The sequence below is a fragment of the Narcine bancroftii genome, chromosome 8 (genome assembly GCF_036971445.1).
Source record: "Narcine bancroftii isolate sNarBan1 chromosome 8, sNarBan1.hap1, whole genome shotgun sequence".
Lineage (NCBI taxonomy): Eukaryota > Metazoa > Chordata > Chondrichthyes > Torpediniformes > Narcinidae > Narcine > Narcine bancroftii.
Genome location: NC_091476.1, coordinates 170,878,702 through 170,904,445, shown reverse-complemented (window position 1 = coordinate 170,904,445; position 25,744 = coordinate 170,878,702). Strand labels below are relative to the sequence as shown.

Sequence of the window (25,744 nt, the reverse complement as noted above, 5' to 3'; positions counted from 1 at the left end):
AGATGGACAGCATCCCTGTGTTAGTCGCTCACACTAACTCGAACTGTGGTAGGCTGCGGCATGACAGCCTTTATGGGGAAGAAAGGGGGAGATGTCATGAGCCGGCCAGTGAGAGCAGAGTCAACCAGGAATGGTCATATAATATATGATATATAATATAATATATAATAGTAGTTTCACCACAACATGTTCATAACATAAATAGGGATCATATATAACATGTGTATTCAAAGCATAAATGCACACAACAGACTTGAAACTTGTTTTTTTTTCCACCACAGAAGACTACATATGCTTGCATTTATTTAGAAATGTCACCAGACCAATTTTGGCAATTTACTGCTTGTCACCAACTCATCTACATTCCTAACACTTCTTTGAACTCAGAGTTTGAGTGCAACATTTCATTACTGCTCTGAATGTAGATGTGCAAATCTCATCCACCTCAACATTGATCATTTCTAACCTTCTGGCCCTCCATCCCAAAGGATGATGATGGTTCCATCCAGTCAGTTTGTGGGGTTTGATGTGCAGGTACCCCACTCATCAGAAAGGAACAGCGTGTGTGTGAAATGGTTTTAGGTGAGTCGGGATTGTGCAAGTCCAGACCCACCCTTCCTGGATCCAGTGGCATGGTGAGGTCCAAAGCAGGCTGGAGGGTTGGGGGGGGGGGGGTTCAGTTGCAGTGAATGGCCAGACCAAGCTTTGATGCAAGGAACACCTTTTCCAATAGCCTATTGATATTTAGCACATTACTGAATAATGATTTAATGTCATTAAAGCAGATATTTAATGTATTTCATTCACCATCAATTTCTGTCATCTATTTTATGTATCCTGGCAGCAGTCTAATGGAAAGGACAATTCAACTCTTCAAGCTGATTAAGACTGATCTGTGCCTCAATACAATTTGCCTGCCTTTGATCTGTGTTCCTTGGTATACTGAACTGATATAAATCTGTCAGTCTGTCTTGAAAATGTTATTAGCCCAAAGCTCTGACCCATAGGGGGTGCTAGATTTCCACCTCTACATGTAAACGATTCTCTTGATTTCTCCCCTGCGTGGTCAGTCACTAATTATAAGGTTGCTACCTCTGCTGCTATATATGGAACAATTGAATGATGCTTTCTGCATTCCATAACATCACAATGTGAATGCTAATGTGCTCTGACAGAAACCCAGTAAAAATGATGAAAATTAAAATCCTTACTCATCTTTTCACACTTAGTTAAAAGTCTGTGCTTTACTCTATTTGCACGCAAGTACATTTTACAAAGTTACTCTTTTATTAAAGGAAGGAAAGTCATTTTGGGGCATGATTTACTTCACATCCAAGTTCCAGATATGTTCTCCATTCACAAAGCTATGTGCTGGAATTGTGAATTTGTAAAACTTACTCTTTTATGCTTTACGATTATAATTTGCATTGCAAAAATATAAAGATGGATAAACATTGCTTCTGACATTGTAATCAAAGTGTCCATGAACTCTCTTGAAATTCCTTCTGATCCACACCTGATCTTTCTCGCCTTATGCCGAGGGAAAGAGATTTGATTGACACACGAGAATTTACTGGAATTAACACACAAAGGCAGCCCTAGGAATTCACCGTCTGGAACTATGGCAAAGAGTTACCAAAGGCTGCCTGAACGAAACATCTCCAATCGCTTTTACAAAATGTAAACTTCTAACTTTTTCCGAAATGAGCAGCTGTGTTAAATTGTGACGAATTACTTAAAAAAAACACATTGAGAGATTTGCATCCACAAAATATTCATTTGTCCATGAAGCAATTGGTTCCTGTTGTGTGCAGTATAAAGGGGCAAGGCAGCCCAGTGATTTTTCATCAGTTGATTTCCGATCCTGAAAAATAATATTTGCAAGGCTGATACACGATCAATTGTACAAAGACTGAAGTAATTGAAACTGAAGACTGTTAGTTGCAAAAGCATCCCTGTGTTGGTCGCTCACACCGACTCTAACTGGGGGACAGGCTTGTGTCGTGACAGCCTTCATGGGGAAGAAAGGGAGAGGAGACACAAGCTGGCTAATGAGAGCAGGGTGGACCAGGAAAGGTCATGACATTTACATATGGCAGAGATACAATAATGGTTTCTCCGCAAATGCTTAATGAAAACTTTTAAAAAGAATATTCAAAGGAAATGGTTAGGCTGCTGGATTAATAATCCAGAGAGTTCAACATTAAGTGGCAGATTGAGAATCTAAATTTAGTTTTAAACAATAGCTTGAATTTTAAAAATCAGTAAAGGTAATTCTTTGAAGAAAAAGCCTCTGTAGCCTTCCACCAGCCTCTTTTTCTAAACTTCCCTCTTCCTCTCTGAGCCCCAGTCCCCCTCCCTGACTGGATCAACATGCCCATCGACCCTCCCTTACATGTCCCACATTACCATCCACTTTCTCTCTCCGGCTTCTCCCTTCCTCTCTCTCACATGGCTCCATCTATCCATTATCCCTGATCTCACCCAGTTCAACCTATAGCCTACCTGCCCACCTCACCCCTTCCTCTTTCATCCAACTATCTTCCCTTGACACTCTCGGTCCTAATGTTGGACCCCGACCCCTTGCCTCCACAGAAGCTTCTTTAAAGCAGTTCATTTATAACCTAATTTCGCTGGTCTTGTATAAATGTAATTTCCACTTTTGCAGTCGTCTCTGCTTATGTAAATAATTCACCACAAGAAATGACATTCCCCCACAACTTCCTAAGAGGAAATACCAATGAACATGAAAAGCCTGTGAAATCCAAATCCTGTGAATGCTTTTTTAAACTGGATATTCGTATAATGACTTCCTGTACTGAAGAAAGAAGAGCTATATATTCTGTTTCCTTTGATACAACAACTCAAATCCAAAGGGTAGAAGGGTAGATATTTTACATATCCTGATTATAGACCTTGTTGGAGACAATGAATAGAATATATTAATGTCTCATTTCTTAAAATTTGAGCTGTTTTCTGCTTTCACTGTCACCCTGCAAACATTTGTTCAGATAATGAATACTGAAAGCATAGGAATGTTGGCAGAAATAACAATCTGTTCCATCAATAAACTCCCCATCCATTTGGTACCTCAGTCCGAGAGTTGCAGCCCAGCTAACAAGAAAATCAATTTTGCAGGTCTAACAGTTAAAAATGGGTTTTAAATACCTGTTACACAGGGTCACACTGATGCCACTATGAGTTAAAGGCAAAATAAACTTCAGAATGTCAGCCACACCACTCTCTGCTGACAACTTGCGATTGTTCTTCATTAGTTTCTTTATCTTTCTCTTCTTCCTCTCTCTTGCTACTGCACCTACTGACCACCTGCATTGATGAACATTAAGGAAATTTCTTAATGAAGATCATAACTCAGATGGACACAAAACTCAATCCCCTGCTATGCTTCACAAAATCTGTTGGATTATCATGAGGTCCATTTTGTTCTCTGATGTCTTTTTGTTAAGTGAGAGCTCTCTTCCCAGATCTTGCTTTAGTGTGACGCTTCCTCTACAGTGGCCATCTTGTCCCATTTGGTGGAGTTTGCACCCCCTCCCAGCGTGGGTTTCTCCCCACATCCCAAAGACATGCGGGTTGTTAGCTCCATTCCAGCTGGGAATCATCATCCCCAATGTGTAGGTGAGCGGTAGAATTAGGGAGGAGCTGATGGGAAACTGGAGAGAATGAAATGGGATAAATTTAAATGTGTTCCTGATGTTCAGCATGGACTTCAGCAGTGGGCTGAAGGGCTTGATTTTCCCTCTCTCCGACACTTGAAGTTGTCCATCTTTCTTCACCTCCTCAACCAGTAGGACATTCCAGTGGCTAACTATTTTAATTCCACACACAATTTCCACACAGACATGGCTAACCATGACCTCATGCACTGCTAAACTGAGACTACCCGCAAATTGGAGGAAAAATGCCTGATATTGCCTTGGATTCAGCTTATCCCCAGGATTGCATCAGTAATCATTCTCTTATCACAAACTCCAGTACACCCTGCATATGAAATTAAAGCTGTGTTATCTTGGTTGTTCGACACCTTGACCTATCAGAGTCCATTTGTCCTTCCAGTAATCGGGGATCTACACCTTCATCAATGTCGACTCAACAAATGTCCCACAAACTCTGAGACTTGCAAAGAAAAATGGGGGATGGAGATGCAAAGGTTAAGAGAGAGGGAGAATCTGAGACAGGCAGGCAGAATATGATAAAGAGAGGAAGGAAGAGATAAAGAGGATAGTAAGAAGAGAGAGAAAGTGGAAGAAGATCAAAGGGGAGAGTAAGTCACAGGTGGGTGAGAGATTTCATGGGAAGAATGAATCTGAGGAACAGAGAGAATCTGAATGAGGGACAATATAGAGAAAGAGAATCTGGTAAAGACGGGGAATAGACGAGAGGGAGAGGGAAAATATCATAAAGAGGGGGAATAGACGAGAGGGAGAGAGAAAATGATGGTGATGATAAATAAGAGGGACGGAGTGTGACAGTACAGATTCTATCACCAATGTGTCTATGTACAGATGGTTGTGTAGGATGACTGTGATTGGTTGAGAGTGTAGCCCCACCTACTGGCAGGACTTAAAGGATTGCTCCGAGCCAGACTAGGTCATTCTGGACTGGTCGACCTACTTGTGATACGCTCCAATCTTTTAGTTAATAAAAGCCTTGGTTCGGATCAACAAGTCTTTGGTCCTTTTGACGCGCTCTACAGGGAGAGAATCAGCATGAGAAAGTGAGGGATGGATTTAGAATATATGAGGGATGGAAACAAAGAAGGAATCAATTAATCTGTGATGGCAAGAGAACATATAAGAGAGGGGGAGCGGGTTTGAAGACAGAACAGAGAAAATAGAGCAAGTGAAACACAGAAGTGAAGACAGAAAATGAGAGAATAAAAATAAACTATATTGGAACTGACAGAACTTTTTTCACATCCGATCTAAATATCATCAATATGAAAATTTTCAAGGGAAATGGATATGTTTTGTTGAGTGAGTCGTACAGAAATTTCCATTACAGCCACTAACATGCAGGAGAAACGTAGAGAGCAATGGCAGATATGGGTAAATTGCAGGTCGGAATAAATTTGGAAACTTTTCTTAACTGACTTCTGTCCAAGGCCTATTGAAGCAGAAATAGCTTTTACTGCTTTTTAATTAAACACCTCAAGCCTTCAGTTTTAGCAGGCCCCTGCAGTTCTCCTGTGTGATGGTGCAGTGATTCAAGTACACCTCATCAAAATGTGTGGACATGGTACTGGGATTCTGATAAAATTATCAAAGTCCTTTCTCCAGAGCATGCTGATGTCATCAATTAATATTTACATATGGATCAATCTTAAATTACACTCCACACCATCATTCCCAATACCCTGATCATTCAGCCCATGTTGCCCAAATATCCCAAGTGACCTTCAACTCTGCACATATTGAAGGGTGGGAGGAAACTGGAGTGCCCCAAAGAACCCCACACAGACATGGGGCGAATGTACAAACTCCTTATCAACAGCACCAGATTCAAGCCCAGGTCACTGATGATGTCATGGCGTTGCACTAACTACCCCTCTGACTGTACTGAAACGTATCCAGTTAGGTAGGTGGTCCTTGAGGGGAATGGAGTAAGAGATCAAATAGTTCGCCATGGAAGAATTAGGTGGCGGAGATTGGTTTTGTTGAATGTGTCATGAGATAGGTCACCTTTGTGTCAGCTATTTGCAGGAGGGAGGCTGGTAGGAAGTGGAGTACAATTAGATCTAAGGTCAATTTGTGCACTTGATAAGAAACTAGGGAGATGCATGATTAATGGGCTTCTGTCAGAGGACTCAGGAAATGAACGGGCCAGTGTCCTGGGTTGATTGGAAAGTCAATGAGAGGTCTAAGAGTTGATTGGATTAGAGTCTGGGACAATTCCATAGGTTGGGGCAGAAAATGATGGTTGAAGGAAAGTTAATTTGTGCTTCAGTCCAGAAATTCTCATTGGGGGACTTGCACTTCCTCACCACCCCCCCCCCCCCACCCCCCCACCAGAACATTTAAGTAAAAGCCTTATTTTATTTTCACCTCACATAACATATTTTTTTAAATATAGTTGAGAGGAGGGAAGAAGGGAGAGGGAGGGGAAGGGGGGGAAGGGGGGGAAGTGGGGGAAGGGTGGGAAGGGGGGGAAGGGGGGGAAAGGGGGAGAAGGGGGGGAGGGGGCTCTTGTAGTTGGGGACTTGCTGGTTAGGGGAGCAGATAGGAGGTTTGCTGGACAAGATCAGGGCTCCCAGTTGGTATGTTGCCTCCCAGGTGCCAGGGACAGGGATGTCTCTGATTGACTCCACTACATTCTGGAGGGGGAGGGGGAGCAGCCAGAAGACATGGTCTGTGTGGGGACAAATGATGTAGTTAGATGTGGGGATGACATCCTGAAGATGGATTACATAGAGTTGGCAAAGAAGTTGTAAAGCAGGACCTTGAGGTTGGTTATCTCGGGATTGCTGCCTGTGCCATGTGGTAGTGAGGGCAGAAATAGGAAGTTGTGGAGGATGAATGTGTGGCTCAGGAGCTGGTGCAGAGGTTTAGATTTTTAGATCATTTGGATCTCTTCTGGGGCAGGTCTGACCTGTACAAAGGGATGAGCTGCACTGAAACTGGAGGGGGAACCAATATCCTGGCAGGCAGATTTGTTAGAACTGTTAGGGAGGGCTTAAACTTGTTTGGCAGGGTGGGTGGGAATCAGAATGAGATTACAGAGAGTAGGGAGGAAGAACTCCTAGATTAGAAGGAATGGAGGGAACAGAACGAAAAAAATAAATGAAGGTGGTAGGAAGGTAAAGGTAGTTGGTTACAAAAGGAGTTCATGTGGAGGACAGACTCTCAAATGCATATATTTTAATTCAAGGAGCATTGTAAATAAGGAGGATGAGCTTAAAGCATGGATGGCCATGTGGAAATATGATCTTGTGACCATCAGTGAAACTTGGTTGCAGGAAGAGCATGCTTGGCAGTTAAATATTCCAGGATTCCGTTGTTTTCTGCGTGATAGTATCATGCCAACATAATCAAGTTGAGTGGAAAGGTCTTTTCCATGCTGTATGATCTAAGGCAACACGGGGATCAACACAGGTTTTCTTCAGCATTGGTATAGGGATTCTGAAGTGGTGGATGAAGCCCAAATGGGAACCACACACTTCCATAGAGACGGCAGATGTCGTCTGATGGACTGTGTGGGTAGTAGGTGAGGTGGCATGTTGCTTCCGAAGCACAGACTTGTCTTTACTGTCTGTGTGTTCAGTATCATCCAGCGAGAGCATTGCATTCTCCACAACATACTTTTAACTCTTCCAGAATTCAGATGTTCCTGTGACATCTGCAGTAATTGATGGAAAGTAGAAATCTTTTCAGATAGCTTAGAAAAAGGAACCAATCATTGGATTCACAATCAAACATCTGAAAGGGCCATCTGCATTGACACCATGAGATGTCATCAATATTTATAGATATGTGATAAATTAAAATGTGACAGCTGGCTATTTTCAGAAGAGATGCCATTTCATGAGTCCACTTTGAAAGAATTAGCTCACGTTACTGACCTCTTAAGAGAATATCACCTTCAAGGGCATAGAAACCTTGTGGTATGTTTTTCACAGGTCTTGTGGCTGAGAAAGTCTATCACTGGTCAGAAAAATTGTCGATGTTGGAGGGAGAGTTTTTGGAACAATCACCTGAAAATGAAATTTAAATTGCATTTTAATCTCATCTATCCAATTGCCAATTCAGCCACATTCCTGAGCGTGCGCTCTCTCTCTCGCTCTCTCGCGCTCTCTCTCGCTCGCTCTCGCTCTCGCTCTCGCTCTCGCTCTCGCTCTCGCTCTCGCTCTCGCTCTCTCTTTCTCTCTCTCTAGATGGCCTCCCTGATCACTGACTCAACACCCAAAAAGGCTGGTTGCTAACTTTGAAGCTCCTTCCAATGACCATTGACTTATCATTAACCTGCTGCTTGACTCAGTTATAAAAGAAAATTAAACACTTCCATGCAATGCTGTTGTATCCAGGGAGCATTAGATTGGATGCCATTTGAAAGTGACCAGGAGGCTCATAAATTACAGTTAATCTATGCTGTTCAATCCAGCTGCAAAGCAGGATATGATGTCCGCTCATTTCTCTGTGCAGCTGGCCTATATTGGGCTCAATATTATGTTACCTCCTCAGCAGTTTTGTGAATGGCTATTAGTATGAAAGCAGGTAAGAGAGTGTGGATATGAGCTTCAATATCATTCCAGTCTTCAATGTAATTTACAATGTTATAGTATTGAACAAAAAACACCATCTTAAAGCCCGTTTATAGTGAAAATTATTGATTTGAAAAGGCAGGTTCTTCTAGCTTTAAGATGCTCCACTGAACTGCATTAAAAAGTGCAAAGGTGGATTGGCGGGTCCAACGCGATCCAGGTTCCTTCCGCCAAGGGTGGTATTGTCAGAGGTGAACAAAGCCACTCCACCCCCTGCAGAATAGAATTGGCACTGAAAGTGGCTCCAAACAGGAAGGTAAGATGATTGACCTCACGTTGACAGCCCCATCGCCCTGCTGCACTGTCACAGAGCGACTAGTGGAGCTGTCAGACTGCGCTCGCTCACTCTGCCGTGCTCCTTGTGCCACCCACTTCCCTCAAACTGCTCCCCTCCCTGCTCCCTCTCGCTGCCTGCTTTTAACAGGGCTGTCAGGATGGAGCGGGACAGTGGGATCGGTGTGGGGCTGATGGGGGAAGAGGAGATGGGGCAAGAAGGGAAAATGGAAGAAGAGAGATGTGGTAGGAAGGGAATGGAGGTGGAAGGCAGTGGGGCGGGAAGGGCTGTCAGCCAGTGGGTTGGGTGGTTGTCAGGCAGAGAAGCTGCGGGGCTGTCAGACAGCAGGGTGGGGGGCAGGTTGTTGTAGGGCAGCTGCTGTTCTCCTAGATATCCCACCCCTTTAGCTCTGGGAAGCCGGTGCACTGTTCTCTGGGCTACCTAAAAGGACTGGGTGATCCGCCTTTTCAGTCCTCAGCATAAACAGTAAATCTACCTTTTTTTAAACATGAGCAGGTGATAACACTGCTTTTGTGCATTAAAAACCCCTTCAGAGATGCTAGTAGCTTCAAATCTGTAATGATCTGAAGGTCATCTAACATGACTTCATATGCAGAAACCTGCATGATCTTCCAGTATGAAAAGGAACAAATAATCTAAGGATTCACTCTGTGAATTTCCACTTTAGTAACCTCAAACCGTGCATCTTGGCGCCTCACAGTTTGGCGGGCAGCAACCTCCTTTGAAGAAGACCGCAGAGCCCACCTCACTGACAAAAGGCAAAGGAGGAAAAACCCAACACCCAACCCCAACCAACCAATTTTCCCTTGCAACCGCTGCAATCGTGTCTGCCTGTCCCGCATCGGACTTGTCAGCCACAAATGAGCCTGCAGCTGACGTGGACTTTTTACCCCCTCCATAAATCTTCGTCCGCGAAGCCAAGCCAAAGAATAATGTGTAAAATGCAAGGTGTTGCAACAGTCTCTTCTGCAACATGAGGCATAATCTGATAAATGGTTCCCAATTGGACTTTTAGCACAAAATGTAACTCTAAAAGTTTTACTGCAGGGCCTTGATATTCTCCAGAACAGAATCACTTTCTCCGGGTAAAGACCGAGATATTTTAAAACCCTTTGAGGGAGACAGTTGCTTTGAAATCTGCCCCATACATGCAGTCAGTATTTAAAATGCAACACATAATGACAAGATTCAGCTAACTAAGATGGATAATTCTCTTGTCAATTAAACTGATAAACAAATGGGATTAATTTTATGGGTATAATTTTTATGTATCCAGCCTTCTCTCCCTCTCTCCATTTTTCTGGAGAGGGATTAACTTCCAGATGTTATTGTAATACTTCCACTGCTCTTTAAGGAAACTATTTACTCTGCAAATTGACATGATTTGCAGCACATCTGCCCTGCTCCCTTCCACCTGCACATGAAACAAGGACAGGAATCCCTTTGTCCTCACCTCCCACCATCACCAACAGCCTCAGCATCCAACACATCCTCATCTGCCATTACCACCACCGACTACCTAATCTCACCACTAGACACATATTCCTCTCTCCTCCTGTCTCCACCTTCTGCAGGGACTGCTCCCTCCGTGACTCCCTTGTCCACTTCTCCCTCCTCACCAATCGTCCCCTTGGGACCTACCACTGGAGTTGCTCCACTCGTGCCCACACCTCTTCGCCCACCACCATTCAGGGACCGAACCAGTCCTTGCAAGTAGAGCAACATTTCACTTGTGAATCTTCAGGGCTCATTTACTGCATCCAGTGCTCTCACTGTAATCTCCCCTACATTGGAGAGACTGGACACAGGCTGGGAGATCGCTTTGTTGAGCTCCTTGGCTCTGTCCACCGCAATAGTGTGGATCTCCCAGTGGCCGCCAATTTGAGTTCTCCATCCCATTCCCTTGACAACATGGCTGTCCATGGTCTCAGACTGAGACCACCAGTAAATTGGAGGAACAACACCTCCTCTTCCAACTGGGCACCCTCCAACAGGATGGCATTAATATTGACTTCTCTGGCTTTCTTTTAAACCCTATCGTCTCTTCTTTCAAACATGATAAATTATCATGTAGTCCATTATATTCAATTAATACCTTTTTGGGTCTGGATTCCTCCTCCGATTTTGAACTCTTAAGACTTTCTGATATATTCCGCTCCCTTTTCTGACTCTTTTTCTTTCCCTTGAAGAAGGGGCTAAGGCCGAAAACAACAGCAATATCTTTGTCTCCTTTAGATGCTGAAAAGACTGGCTGAGTGCTCCATAATTTTGGTGTGTTTACTCAAGGACTATAGTCCATACAAAGCCAACAAGGTCGGGTCAGATACAGAAATGAGCTCTCTGAACCCTTCTCCATTAACAATGGTGTGAAGCAAGGCTGCGTTCTCACACCAACCCTCTTTTCAATCTTCTTCAGCATGATGCTGAAACAAGCCATGAAAGACCCCAACAATGAAGACGCTGTTTACATCCGGTACCGCACGGATGGCAGTCTCTTCAATCTGAGGCACCTGCAAGCTCACACCAAGACACAAGAGCAACTTGTCCATGAACTACTCTTTGCAGACGATCCCGCTTTAGTTGCCCATTCAGAGCCAGCTCTTCAGCGCTTGACGTCCTGTTTTGCGGAAACTGCCAAAATGTTTGGCCTGGAAGTCAGCCTGAAGAAAACTGAGGTCCTCCATCAGCCAGCTCCCCACCATGACTACCAGCACCCCCCTCCCCCACATCCCTATCGGGCACACAAAACTCAAAACGGTCAACCAGTTTACCTTTCTGGGCTGCACCATTTCATCGGATGCAAGGATCAACAATGAGATAGACAACAGACTCGCCAAGGCAAATAGCGCCTTTGGAAGACTACACAAAAGAGTCTGGAAAAACAACCAACTGAAAAACCTCACAAAGATTAGCGTATACAGAGCCGTTGTCATACCCACACTCCTTTCTTTTCTTTTTCAATCTTTTTATTATTATTATAATTTATAAACACATACAGTTCAAAGAGATATAAAAAATACATAGTAAGTAATGAATTAATACAGAGATATTAAACAATAATATTACAGAATAAAAATATATCATAAAAAAAATTTAGATCAGTTTAGGGTGTGAACTATCTCTAAAAAAAAAAGATATAATTAATAACAATATATGAAAAAAGAGAAAAAAAAAACCCCAAAAAAGAAGAAAAAACAAATCTGAATTAAAAAAAACTTTTAAAAAAACTTTAAAAAAAAACCTACAGATATAGCTAAACCACGCCGATCACTCCGATCTCATCTTACAGCCCAATTATCATACATAATCATAGAAAGAAAACAGAGCCAGATCAACTCAACACAAATGAAAATATTGAATAAATGGTCGCCAGGTTAACTCAAACTTAGAAGGGGATTCATAGACAGAGTTTCTAATTTTCTCTAAATTTAAACATAGTATAGTTTGGGTAAACCATTGGAAAACAGTGGGAGGATTAACCTCTTTCCAGTTCAATAGTATAGATCTTCTAGCCATTAGTGTAAGAAAAGCAATCATACGATCCGCAGGAAGAGATAAATAAGTCAAATCTATCATAGGTAATCCAAAAATTGCAGTAATGGGATGTGGTTGTAAATCAATATTCAAAACGGTAGATATAATGGAAAAAATTTCCTTCTAATAATTCTGTAAAGAGGGACAGGACCAAAACATATGTGTAAGGGAAGCTATTTCCAATTTACATTAGGTATGAGAATAAAAGCGATGGAGTTTATCTTTAGACATATGAGCTCTATGAACAACTTTAAACTGTATTAGTGAATGCTTTGCACATAGAGAAGAAGAGTTTACCAGTCGCAGAATTTTATTCCAATTTTCATTAGAAATATGAAGGTTGAGTTATACCCACACTCCTGTTAGGCTCCGAATCATGGGTCCTCTACCGGCATCACCTACGGCTCCTAGAACGCTTCCACCAGCGTTGTCTCCTCTCCATCCTCAACATTCATTGGAGCGACTTCATCTCCAACATCGAAGTACTCGAAATGGCAGAGGCCGACAGCATCGAATCCACGCTGCTGAAGATCCAACTGCGCTGGGTAGGTCACGTCTCCACAATGGAGGACCATCGCCTTCCCAAGATTGTGTTATATGGCGAGCTCTCCACTGGCCACCGTGACAGAGGTGCACTAAAGAAGAGGTACAAGGACTGCCTAAAGAAATCTCTTGGTGCCTGCCACATTGACCACCGCCAGTGGGCTGATATTGTCTCAAACCGTGCATCTTGGCGCCTCACAGTTTGGCGGGCAGCAACCTCCTTTGAAGAAGACCGCAGAGCCCACCTCACTGACAAAAGACAAAGGAGGAAAAACCCAACACCGAACCCCAACCCACCAATTTTCCCTTGGAACCACTGCAACCGTGTCTGCCTGTCCCGCATCAGACTTGTCAGCCACAAACGAGCCTGCAGCTGACGTGGACACTACCCCTCCATAAATCTTCGTCTGCGAAGCCAAGCCAAAGAAGAAGAAGAAAGAAAGATAGTCCATATGTTATGAGTCATACTTCCTGCTGGCTTCCAATTCTTTCACTGCTATTACAACTAATTCTTTGTATTTTGAATGTCTTAAATTTAGACATACAGTACAATAACCGATCAGAAACAGAAAGCTGTGATAGTCGGAGATTTTTAACTTTCTGCGTATTGACTGGGACTCCCATCCTGTAAAAGGACTGTGAAAGATTCTATTTTTAAGTCATCCAGAAATGGAAAAAGGAAAACCACCACTGATTTTTGTCTTTATTAAATACTGAATTCCCTAATCTTTAAACCAGTGTTCATGTTTACTGAAATAGACTTCCCAGACAACTAGCGTAGCATTTTAACTAACCATTCGAAGACACACACTTTACTTTGCATATTATTAAACAGCAGAAGCATTAACAACTTAAACAGAATCTGTCGGAAGCTTTCGTCCATCCACAAACATTTTCATGGGCAGCCACAGCTATTATCCATAAAACTGCCAGCCAATAACACAGCTCATCAAAGCTAATACAAAAGGCATAGGTGGCCGATGAAGTTGCCTTTTCTTTGCGTGACTTAAAGATTCAATTAATTCTCCATACTAATGATTAGCATGTTTATATAAAAAAAATAGATGGATAAATAACTTAAACCAAATGTTTGCAACACATAGATGTTCATTTATGTATTGAAGGCAGACCCTCTCGACATTACCTCAATTGTTTTTAAGACTTGAACTTAATTGTAAATATGGGTAACTGAGAACACATTGACAAATGTTAATAAGGAATTATAACAATATGCCTCAAACAAATTCAAAAATGTATGCTTATCAACTTGTAAGACATATGCCACCAAACATGCCTTATATACTGTACTATTCAACTGTGATCTTTGAGTGATCGTTGATATTGACTAAGGTGGCATTATCTACCTGAACTAGATATTCCTCACTTCCACTATGGTATTTTTCTGTCTTCATGGCGTGGACTAACCATTGGCGTAGTCTCGCTGGGACGATCACTGTGGAAGAAGTAAGAGGCCACAGGGGAAATTGGAACTTTGGACAGAGTGGCTAAGCACCTTTGAGAGTCTTGAGCACAAACTCCATGGCCAATTCCTGAGAGCATTGTGGTCCTTCATAAGAGGGTGGTTCTGGTTCCCTGCTGAGATCCACAAAAAGAGGAAGAGAGTGAAGTTGAAGTAAGAAGAATAAGGATAGAAATGAACTTATTGTTAGAGTAGTCTGTTAGCCTGGTAAAATGATTTGCTGTGTGAACCATTTAGGAAAGCGGGCTAGGGAAAATGGGACAGAATAAGAATAGAATTCTGCTTATGGTCAGAATAGTCTGTTAGCTTGGTAAAATTGTTATTTGTGAGAATTGTTTCAGAACTCAAGCTACATCTGTTAGCTTGGTAAAATTTTATTGTTGAACTCGGAGGCTGGTTAAAGAGAAAGTACCATCTGAGTCTCATTTAGGAAAGCAGGCTAGGGAAATGGGGGTAGGCTATGGAGAAATACGATGGGGGCACTCATGCACAGCAAATGTATTGTTTGCATCTGAAGTGTGGCAAAGAAAAATAATGTATTTTGGGGATCCTAAATTACATGTCTGGCACATCAACCTTGCTTGGTGTACCATTTTGAAACTAATAATGAATGGCAGCATCTTCCCAATCTATTGCCCACTGTGCAGTATATTTTTTAAAGATTCTGAAATTAAAATTTTCTCCAGGAGTTATAGAAACTAACCCAGCTAAATTATTTGGATAAGATGGATATCAAACTAGAAGGTACCAAATGGAGGCTTGCAAGTGTCACAACTTAAAATTGTGATCAATATTGAAATAACAATTAAATGATCTATTTAAAGACCACAAGTGGTTAAAATTGAAATAAGGAACAGTCCAACACCACCTACAGCACTCCCATCCCACTAAGTATTCCCTAGCCATCTGTGCTCTGTGATTGGTAAGAGATTGCTTAAGGTGGTATGTGGGTGGGAAGAGAAGATTGAGAATCACAGCTCTCGACTCGATTGTTACTGAAATATTTTGCTTGAGAAAAATTGTCATTGGCCCATTTCCTTTGGAGTTATGAAACTGTGCACATGACGAGTTAATTAGGAACGACTAAAACAGTGGTTTTCAAACTCTTTCTTTCCACCCACATACCACCTTGAGCAATCCGTTACTAATCACAGAGCACCTACGGCATAGGGAATACTTAGTGGTATGTGAGTGGAAAGAAAAAGATTGAAACCACTGATCTACGGAATGTAAAATTGAATTAGCATTTCAGATGAGAGATCTGGTATTTTTTTTAAATGGTAATAGCCACACACTATCTATAGCATGGAAAAATACATAGATGAACAATTTATAGAAAACAAACATAGACAGTTCGCAACAGGGATGGAAAGGACACACATATAGGATGCAACAATATAAAAAGTTCTGTTGAGTTCACTTTACACTTTCATGCGAGAGAGAGAGAGAGAGAGAGAGAGAGAGAGAGAGAGAGAGAGAGAGAGAGATTTGCCTTCACTTTAGTGGCTGACTTAACCCTTTGTGTGCATGTAAAGTTCCAGTTGTCCTGCTGTATTGATAACAGTCCTTTGTCATAAATCTGAAAACCAAGCTCTGCAGTGCCTTGACTGTGAATAAATATATTGCTCATACCAGTGTCACAGATCCTGAAAGGAAATCGTAACTGCCAGACATGCTGAGTGTTTCCAGCATTTTCGGTTTTGTTTCCAATAATACACTGACCCCACGTTAAATGTTCTACTTCACACTCTTCAAGGATAAAACGTGCTATTGATCAAGACAAGCTGGATAGTAGCTATTCTTAAAATGCGTGCAATTTTTTTTAGGCATTATAAAAATGATTTATCAGCGCCAATTTTTTTCCCCTGTTAGAAGGGGAGCACCATTGTCTGATCATAAGGTTTGCCCTTCTGCAACCATTTTTTTGTTTCATTTAAAAGAGTAGACATTTATTGCTTTTAGAAGATTAGAACTCTTTTTCAAAAGGCACTGGGGATTTTTAGACCGAAACCTTGGAATTATTTAGAGAAAAATTAGCATACTTGCCTCCAGTGTGTCCTGATGTGGTCGTTTGCACGGGATCACTTTTGCACAGCCTTCTGTTGTGGAGTTTGTTAGAGAGTGAACATCGTTTTCATTAGGCCTGTTTCTTATGGAGTGGCTACGGTGAATTTACTCTGCAGACTAAATCTGTAAAAATGTGTAGGGGTGTGAGTCAAAATGCAGCAGATACAGTTGAACTATGGGATAATTAGCTGAAATGAGGTAGGACATGACAGTGAAGAGCTGTTCTGTAGTTCTCCAATTCTCCCGAATTTCTGAACAGGGACTGCCATTTTTTTTTCAGTATCTGGATTTTTCACTTCATTCAGTCTCCATTCTTTTGCCTGTAAACTGCAGGGAACCCTGAGTGGGAAGTCCCGGGGGGTGGGGGGTGGGGGCTGGGGGGGGAGGGGCAGTGGGAGTAAACCAGTTGCTTTACGATCAGTCAACAGACCGGCTTTGCCAGACGTGTAAAAAGTGCACAAATAGAGGGAAGGCTCTGCCACTGAGCAACAATGGGGATAGAGGGGTGGCACCATTACTCAGTTATAAATTGTGCCTGCTGGCCAAACATGTGTACAGTACCTGTTATCTTTGTTACTTGATGATGTGCACAATGGTACCCACATTGGCAAGGAGGGAAGGATAAATATCTTGCTTTAAATACCACTCTGCAGACATAATGGCATCCAAATTTTAGTGAAACAGATGTAAAGAAAAAAGAGCAAAGAATTGCCTTATGCCAATAACACAATGTTGGTAAAGGGACATCATGCCAACAGGGACTTGCCAGGAGGCCATTTTTTGTGTTTATAATCACATTTTAATGGATTATCGTGAATGCATTGCTATGAATATTGCTTGGTGATAATACTTGCTTTTGACTGTGGATTGAGGCTAACCCAACCACCGACAAATACTTCTTTGATTGATAAGACAATACTGCTTTGACTGTTAGTTAAGATTTTGTTTTATTACCTTGACTATTAAGTTTGTAAGGGAAATAATTCCCTGCTATGGGCTATCTGAGGCACTGAGTTCAGATAATGGTCCTCACTTTGTAGCCAAGGTAAATGAAGAATTGTGCAAGGAATTGGGGATCTTGCACGGTTTCCTCTACTCCCATCAAAACCAGGCAGCAGGATTAGTGGAATATGCAAATGAAACTAAACTGGTGAAATTGACTGAGGAAACAGGGCTAAAATTGGCTTTAAAAAAAAAATGCTAACCCTAGCATCGTTTAAAATATGGATGTCCATATAACCATATAACCACTTACAGCATAGAACAGGCCAGTTCAGCCCTACTAGTCCATGCCGTAGTAAATCCCCACCCTCCTAGTCCCACTGACCAGCACCCGGTCCATACCCCTCTAGTCCCCTCCTATCCATGTAACGATCCAGTCTTTCCTTAAATGTAACCAATGATCCCGCCTCGACCACGTCTGCCGGAAGCTCATTCCACATCCCTACCACCCTCTGCATCAAGAAATTTCCCCTCATGTTCCCCTTATAATTTTCCCCCTTCAATCTTAAACCATGTCCTCTAGTTTGAATCTCCCCCTTTCTTAACTGAAAAAGCCTATCCACATTTACTCTGTCCCTTTTAAAATCTTAAACACCTCTCTCAAGTCCCCCCTCAATCTTCTACGCTCCAGAGAAAAAAGCCCTAGTCTGCACAACCTTTCCCTGTAACTCAAACCTTGAAATCCTGTCAACATTCTCGTGAACCTTCTCTGTACTCTCTCTATTTTTTTTTATATATCTTTCCTATAATTTGGTGACCAAAACTGTACACAGTACTCCAAATTTGGCCTCACCAATGCCTTGTACAATTACATCATAACCTCCCTGCTCTTGAATTCAATACTCCGATTTATGAAGGCCAACATTCTACATGCCTTCTTCACCACACCATCTACCTGAGTATCAGCCTTGAGGGTACCCCATGGGCTAAGTCGGGCTATCTGCTGCAGAGATGGTCCACGGGCAGCCAATGTGGACACCTTGGGGAGCAAAGCCCACTCTGCCAGTTGGGATGAATTTTTTTATCTTCAGGTGATGACATTAGCAAATATTTGAGTAATCTAACTAATCTAACTAAAACTTTTCCCAGCCCACTTAAAGGACGGTGATCCAACAGTCTGAAGTAATGAATATCCTAATGTTGAACCTGAAAATTACATTGTTGTAAAGAATTGGAACCGGAAGAAATTGAGGAGAGGGGCATTCCAGGTTCAGTTAATAACACTGACTGCAGTAAAGGTTGAAGGACAACCTCACTGGGTACACCGAGCTGACTGAAGGAAAAAGGCTTGCCTAAAACCTAAAGCCTTTTGTTTATAACAGACTGAGGAAATAAAAGGCCCACCGGCATCTTGAGAACTTTATTGTTATGCCTTTTTGTCGTCTCGATATTTGAATTGAATCTCAGAGTCATGACTGAGAAAAGAATATTGGGTGGCAACATAATACTTTTTAAATATATCCTGGATGTTGATAAGATTAATGTTTATAGTTATTGATTCAATTCCCATATTCTAACCAACTCAACAGGAGGTTTCCACTCAAGACCCAGTCGTTACTCCCATAGAGGAAGTGATGGAAGGGATTTTTGAGACTGAACAGATCACAGAAAACTGAAAGTAAGGATATAAGCATGTGGATGACATCTTTTATTACATGGTACCTACAGTTATATAACCAGACCAACGCTGGGAGAAAGTTGATGTTAATCCTTTACTGTATACAATGAAATGTATTTTATTTTTGACATAAAATATCCATGGCTGACTGCTAATTGGATGGGATCCTATTAATTGGGATATATGTGGTGTCCTCTATTACATGTGCAGAAGCTATCTTTTTTTTCTTCTTTTGTCTTGGCTTCATGGACGAAGATTCATGGAGGGGTATGTCCACGTCTGCTGCAGGCTCGTTGGTGGCTGACAAGTCCGATGTGGGACAGGCAGGCACGGTTGCAAGGGAAAATTGGTTGGTTGGGGTTGGGTGTTGGGTTTTTCCTCCTTTGTCTTTTGTCAGTGAGGTGGGCTCTATGATCTTCTTCAAAGGAGGATGCTGCCCGTCGAACTGTGAGGCGCCAAGATGTACGGTTGGAGGCGATATCAGCCCACTGGTGGTGGTCAATGTGGCAGGCACCAAGAGATTTCTTTAAGCAGTCCTTGTACCTCTTCTTTGGTGCACCTCCGTCTTGATGGCCAGTGGAGAGCTTGCCATGGAACACGATCTTGGGAAGGTGATGGTCCTCCATTCTGGAGATGTGACCCACCCAGCGCAGTTGGGTTTTCAGTAGCATGGATTCGATGCTTGCAGACTCTGCCAGCTCGAGTACTTCGATGTTGGTGAAACCTAAATGGCAAGATGTAACTGGGTTCAGGACACAGAGAGGTATCTCTAAGATGGAGCAGATCTTTATGATTCTCTTTCCCTTTTAGGGTACTGGAAAGAGCATCCAAAGAGCTGATTTGTTACCTCAACATTGGAACAATTGGCTAATGAAACAGCTAAGTGGCTCCAAGTAGTTGCAAAGGGAGTTTCTCAGCTGTCAGAGATGGTTGCCATCTGTACTGTTTCAATCCAGAACTGAATGGACCCTGACTTTACACTGGCTGGTCATGGGGAGACCTGTAAAATTGTAGATCAAGGCTGCTGTACTACATACAAAAAAAAAATACAGGATTTGTGAGAAATGCTTGACAATTACACCTATCTCATTGCCCAAAACTTTTTGTCACTGGGTAGGCCCAGTGGCTGGGGGGGAAAAAATATTATTCTCCTAGCTACCTTTGAAGATTTACTGTTTCTATGCTTCCCAAGTATCCATCACTCTCCTTTTAGTGGTTATCATAGAGTGGTAAAAAGGGGAGAATGTAAAAGATTTTTTTCAGTCATCCAGAATCAGCAATTATTAAGGAAAAAGCAGCACAAATTTGGTCTTTATTAAATACTGAATTCCCTATCCTTAAAACACATGTTCAGGTTTACTGAATGTTCTTCACAGACAACTAGCTTAGCATTTTAACTACCTATTCAAAGACACTTGTATTGTGCCTTGTTAAGCAGGTTGACAGAAGTGTTAATGGCTTAGAGATTGAACAGAAGTTGCTGTTCCATTCATAAAGATTTTTCTAAATCAGTAAATAGAAGTTCCTATGAGAGAGGATCCAATATTTAATCTCCTATTAGGAGACCGGTTTGGTGACAAAAATGTATAGGTGAAAATTTTGGGTCCAATGTCCAGAGCTGTTATCCATTTACAACTGACAGCTGACAAAAAAAAACGGTTTGTCAAAACTAATACAAAAGGCATAGGCACGGATGTAGTTTCCTTTTCTCTTTCAACCTTGATCAAAAGTTTCCTTTGTGAGCCTCAAAAAATCAATTAAATTTCCAGACTGATGATTAGCATATGAAAATTAAAACTTAAACCGAATGTTCAATATGTATTGAAGGCAAACCCTTTAGACCAATGGTTCTCAATCTTTTTCTTTCCACTCACGTCCCACTTTAAATAATCCCTATGCCATTGGTGCTCTGTGATTAGTCAGGGATTGCTTAAGGTGGTGTAAAGAAAGTTTGAAACCCACTGTTTTAATTGCCCCTCATTGACTCGTTATGTGCACGGTTTCAGAACTCCAAAGGAAATGGGCCAATGACAATTGTTCTCGAGCAAAATATTTCGGTATGAATTGGGTCTAGGGCAGTGATTCTCAACTTTCACTTCCCGCTCACTTACCACCTTAAGCAATCCCTTACCAAAGACAGAGCACCAATGTCCTAGGGGATACATAAAGTGGTATGTGAGTGGAGAGAAAAAGGTTAAGAATCACTAGGATAGACATTACCTCAACTGCTTTTAAGTCATGGAATTTTAACAATATCACTTGTAAATATGTGTAACTGGTTGCTCTCAATGATGTACATTTCTTCAGAGAGGACGTAATGACAAATGCTAACAAGGAATTATAGGAATATGTTTCAAATGAATTCAAAGATATGCTCATCAACTTGTAAGTGATATGGCACCAAAAAATGCCTTGTATGCTGCACCATTTCACTGATCTTTGAGTGAGGGTTGATATTGACTAATGTGACACTGCCTACCTGGACTTAATATTCCTCACTCAAACTAACGTAATATACGTGTTTTGTACACTCTATGGTTCTGCCATGTATTTTTCTATCTTAACAGCATGGACTGACTAGATGGCTTGGAGGTTGTCAAATGTGTTCAGGAACATTTTCTAAATTGGTATATAGAAGTTCCTATGAGAGAGGATGCAATATTTAATCTCCTATTAGGAGACCAGTTTGGTGACAGAAATGTATAGGTGAAAATTTTGGGTCCAATGTCCATAATGTCATTAGTTTCAAGATAATTATGGCCTGGTCCTTGAGTTGAGATTTTAAATTGGAGAATGGCCAATTTGTGGAAATGAAAAAGGATTTGGGAAGAATGGATTGAGATAAGTTGTTTTCTGGCAAGGATGTGTTCAGTCTGTGAAAGGCCTACAAGGGTAAATTTTGAGAGTGCAGAGATTGCATGTTCCTATCAGGATTAAGGCAAGTTTAACAGGCCTAGGGAACCCTGGTTTTCAACGGATAATGGTGATCTGGTTAGGAAGGAAGGGAAGGGAAACAAACAATAGTGTCATGGACAGTAAAGTTGTCATGGAACATGTAGACACAATAGTGTCATGGAACATGTAGAGATTAGAGGAGGAGCTGCTTTACAGCAAATTAAGGTAGATAAATCCCCCCGGGCCTGACATGATATTTCCTCTGACCTTGAAAGAGACTACTGTAGAAATTTAAGGGACCCTGGCAGATATGTTTAAAATATTCTTAGCCATGGGTGAGGATTGGAGAGTAGGTCATTTTGTCCCATTTAAAAAAAAAGCTCCAAGTAAACCAGGAAATTACGGGCTTATGTCAGCAGTGGGGGAACGATTTGAGGGTGTTCTCAGAGATCGGGTATACAAGTATTTGGACAGCCAAGGGCTGATTAAGGATAATCAGCATGGGTTTGTGTGTGGTGGATTGTGTTTAATGAATCTTAGAGTTTTTTGAGGAGGTTACCAAGAAAGTAGATGAAGAAAAGGCTGTGAATGTTTTCTACATGGGTTTTAGTAAGGCCTTTGACAAGGCCCCACGTTGGAGGTTAGTTCAGAAGGGTCAGACACTAGGTTTCAGTGGAGAGGTTGTAAACTGGATTAGAAATTGACTGAATGGGAGAAGACAGAGTAGTGGTGGATGATTGCTTCTCAGACTGGAGGACTGTGATTAGTGGTGTGACTCAGGGATCAGTGCTGGGACTATTATTGTTTGTTTACCATATCAATGATCTGGATGACAATGTGGTAAATTGATCAGCAAGTTTTCTAATGACACTAGAGCCCCTTTTCCCAGTTGATTGGCCTTGCAACATCTCAGGAAAGGAAGCCCTTTGTATCATTTCCACTGGGCCATTCTTAATTGGGACACTAGTTGCTTTTCTACTGAACGAAACTCATCCCTGTGGATCAGAGTGTTCTACCTTTAACTGGAAACTGGTGACTTTCCTGCTGTCCCTTTTCCTCTGGATTTATCAGCCCACCAGAGTCGGCAAACTTTGTGGATATGAGTTGGGGTAGAGGTTGTTAAACCCCAACATGAAATGACATAATTTGATGCTGGCATTCGGGCAGTGTTCCTTTTCCATTCAATTTTCAGTTAATTCCTGGGACAAGGTACCAGTAGAAGAGGCTTAAGATGGTGGGGTGGGGGGGGTGGGGGAGGGGGAGGGGAGGGATGTTGTGGACAACAAGGGAGGCTTTAATAACATGCAGAGGGATCTGGACCAACTGGAAAAATGGGCAAGAAAATGGCAGATTGATTTTAATACAGACAAGTGAGGTGTTACATTTTGGAAGGACAAACCAAGGCAGGACATACACAATAAATGGTAGGGCACTGAGGAGTGCAGAGGAACAAAGGGATCTGGGAATATAGATATATAGTTCCCTGAAAGTGGTGTCACAGGTAGACAGGGTTGTAAAGGTAGTTTTTGTCATGTTGGCCTTCATAAATCAAAGTATTGAGTACAGGAGTTGGGATGTTACAGCAAGGTTGTATAAGACATTGGTGAGGCCAAATTTGGAGTATTGTGTGAGGTTCTGGTCACCAAACTACAGGAAGGATATCAGTAAGATTGAGAGAGTGCAGAGAAGATTTACTAAGAAGTTGCCGGGTCTTCAAGAGTTGAGTTATAGGGAATGATTGAACATGTTAGGATTTTTATTTTCTTGGACCATTGAAGGATGAGGGGAGATTTGATAGAGGTTTACAAAATTGAGAGGTATATACAGTAAATGTAACATTAGGTTAGGAGAGATAAATACAAGAGGACATGGCTTTAGGGAGAAAGAAGAAAGATTTAGGGAGAACTTTTCCACTCAGGAAGTAGTGGGAGTGTGGAATAACATGGTAAATGAGGGATAGTTCTTGAGTTTTAAGAATAAATTGGATAGATATATGGAATTGATGGGAGAGATCAGTGGAACGAGTGGAATGATGTGTTGGCACAGACTCGAGGGCTGAATAGCCTGTTTTCCATACTGTAGTGTCCTATGGTTTTATGGTTCTAATTTAGTTCACAAGTTCAATTTATATCCAATTAACCTTCATCCCTGGTACATTTCGTACAGTAGAAGGCAACTGGAGACCCCAAGGAAAACCCACGCAGATACTGGGAGAATATACAAACTCCTTAAAGACAGAGCCTGATTAGAACCCCTATCCCAATGGTTGGTGCTGTAAAGGCCTTGCACTAACTGTCATGTCAACTTTGCTGTCCATGTGTTGTTAAAGAGCCACATATCCAAGCTTACTAATGATGCCAAATTAGATTAACTGAAATCGTGCAGACAGCAGAAGAAAGTGCAAAGGATACATTAAGTGTAGGAAAATAATTCAAATAGACAAAGTGCAAGGTTTGTGCATAGGTAAGACAGATTTCAGTATTTTCCAAATGGAGAAAAACTATGAATTATGGATAAGCAGACATCAAGGAGTCCAAGCAGAAAAATCAGTTGTAGATAATATTGGGCATATTCGAAAGCCTCTAGCAAGGCAAATAAAACATCAGTATCCCCCCCCCTTGGGTAACAAGATAGGAAATGAATGTCAGGCACTAACTATGGAAAGATCAGACAAAATTTGATTGAATGGTAGAACTTGCTTGAGGTGCTGGATGGCCTGCTCCCATTCTTGTGTTCCCAAGGGAAAGTCAGAGAAGCTGTTCAGATATAACGGTTGGCCCTTCCATTCTATATGGTGAAGGTTGTGGGCTTAGAAAATGCTGCTGAGAAAGCGTTGATGAATTACTGCATGTATTATGCATTCATTACGAGCCCATGTAGCCATTATTCATGTGCGCCTTTTAACTTGAATGTCACCACATGATTCAACCGCAGGGGATCATTTTAGCTGATCCTGATCGTTCTCATTTTTTTCCGTCATGTCCAGGTGGACTTGCAGCAGTAGTCTCTATATTATGAACAAGAACAGATCTCCTGACATATTATTTCATTCTAACACAAAAGCATTGAGTTATTTGAAAAAGCACTATTGCTTTTTCAAATGACTCAATGCAGGGCTCAGGCCCTTTCTACTCTCAGCACACTAAGCCACAAAAGAGGCTAAAATAACTCCGCTTTGACTGATGAAGCATTGCTGCCATACAACTATTACTAGTTCAGTAAAAATCTCACCTCTATCTTCATATTCATATCTTATCCACTTGGTTTATTGAAAGGCACAGTAAATGGGTTAGGCAAATCTAGTCTTGAGGAATGTGAATCAATACATCATTAATAAAAGTATTTGCAAATTAGCCACAATCAAAAGAAAATGCTTAAATATATCATCAAACCATGGAGAATAATTGTGTGGGAAATAAGTGGGCACACAATGCAAGCAAGGTTAAACACATCTCAAATGATATCAGACTTATTTCCATAAACTATACTCCTTTCTCAGAGAGCTTAAAATTATTTACCACCGAGATGTTCATCATAGAAAAATGCAATTTAATCCATCATGCCCAATGCCAACCATTGTACATTTTTTTTCTCTCTGGTCCTATATACATACTTTTTGCTCTATTGCATCCTAGGCCTTCTTTCAACTTTATAACGGAAGAAGTGATGTCAGAGACTCAACAGAGTTATCGATGTAACATCCATCTCTGGAGTCATTGAAGTCATGACTTTTTGATTCTTTGAAATCATATTTTGTGTCATCTTTTCTCTCACCTTTTTGTGTATCACTCAAATATATTTAAACCCAAGAGAAACTTTTTGTTTTCTCCACTGCCAGTGCAGCCAAACTCTAAGAACCACACTTCATCTTCCATTTGTGTCATCAACAATCCAATGATATGAAGAGTGAATGTTCCAGATTCCAGTAACCCACACCCCTTGTTTACCATTCTATCTTCTTCTAATCTCATTTCCCACCCACCTTCATCCTCCCGATTATCCAGTTTTGTTTCTCTCCCTCACCTGTTCCAT

General features: G+C 41.5%; 1 long non-coding RNA gene across 1 annotated transcript; it reads right to left on the bottom strand.

Moving 5' to 3' along the window:
- Positions 1–1,173: 1,173 nt before the first annotated feature.
- On the bottom strand, positions 1,174–25,554 carry LOC138741946 (uncharacterized). The gene is made up of 4 exons (XR_011343913.1): positions 25,487–25,554; positions 7,580–7,711; positions 3,169–3,327; positions 1,174–1,864 (listed from the first exon to the last, which is right to left on the bottom strand). It is a non-coding gene; the product is annotated as an uncharacterized lncRNA (long non-coding RNA).
- Between the last annotated feature and the right edge of the window lie 190 nt (positions 25,555–25,744).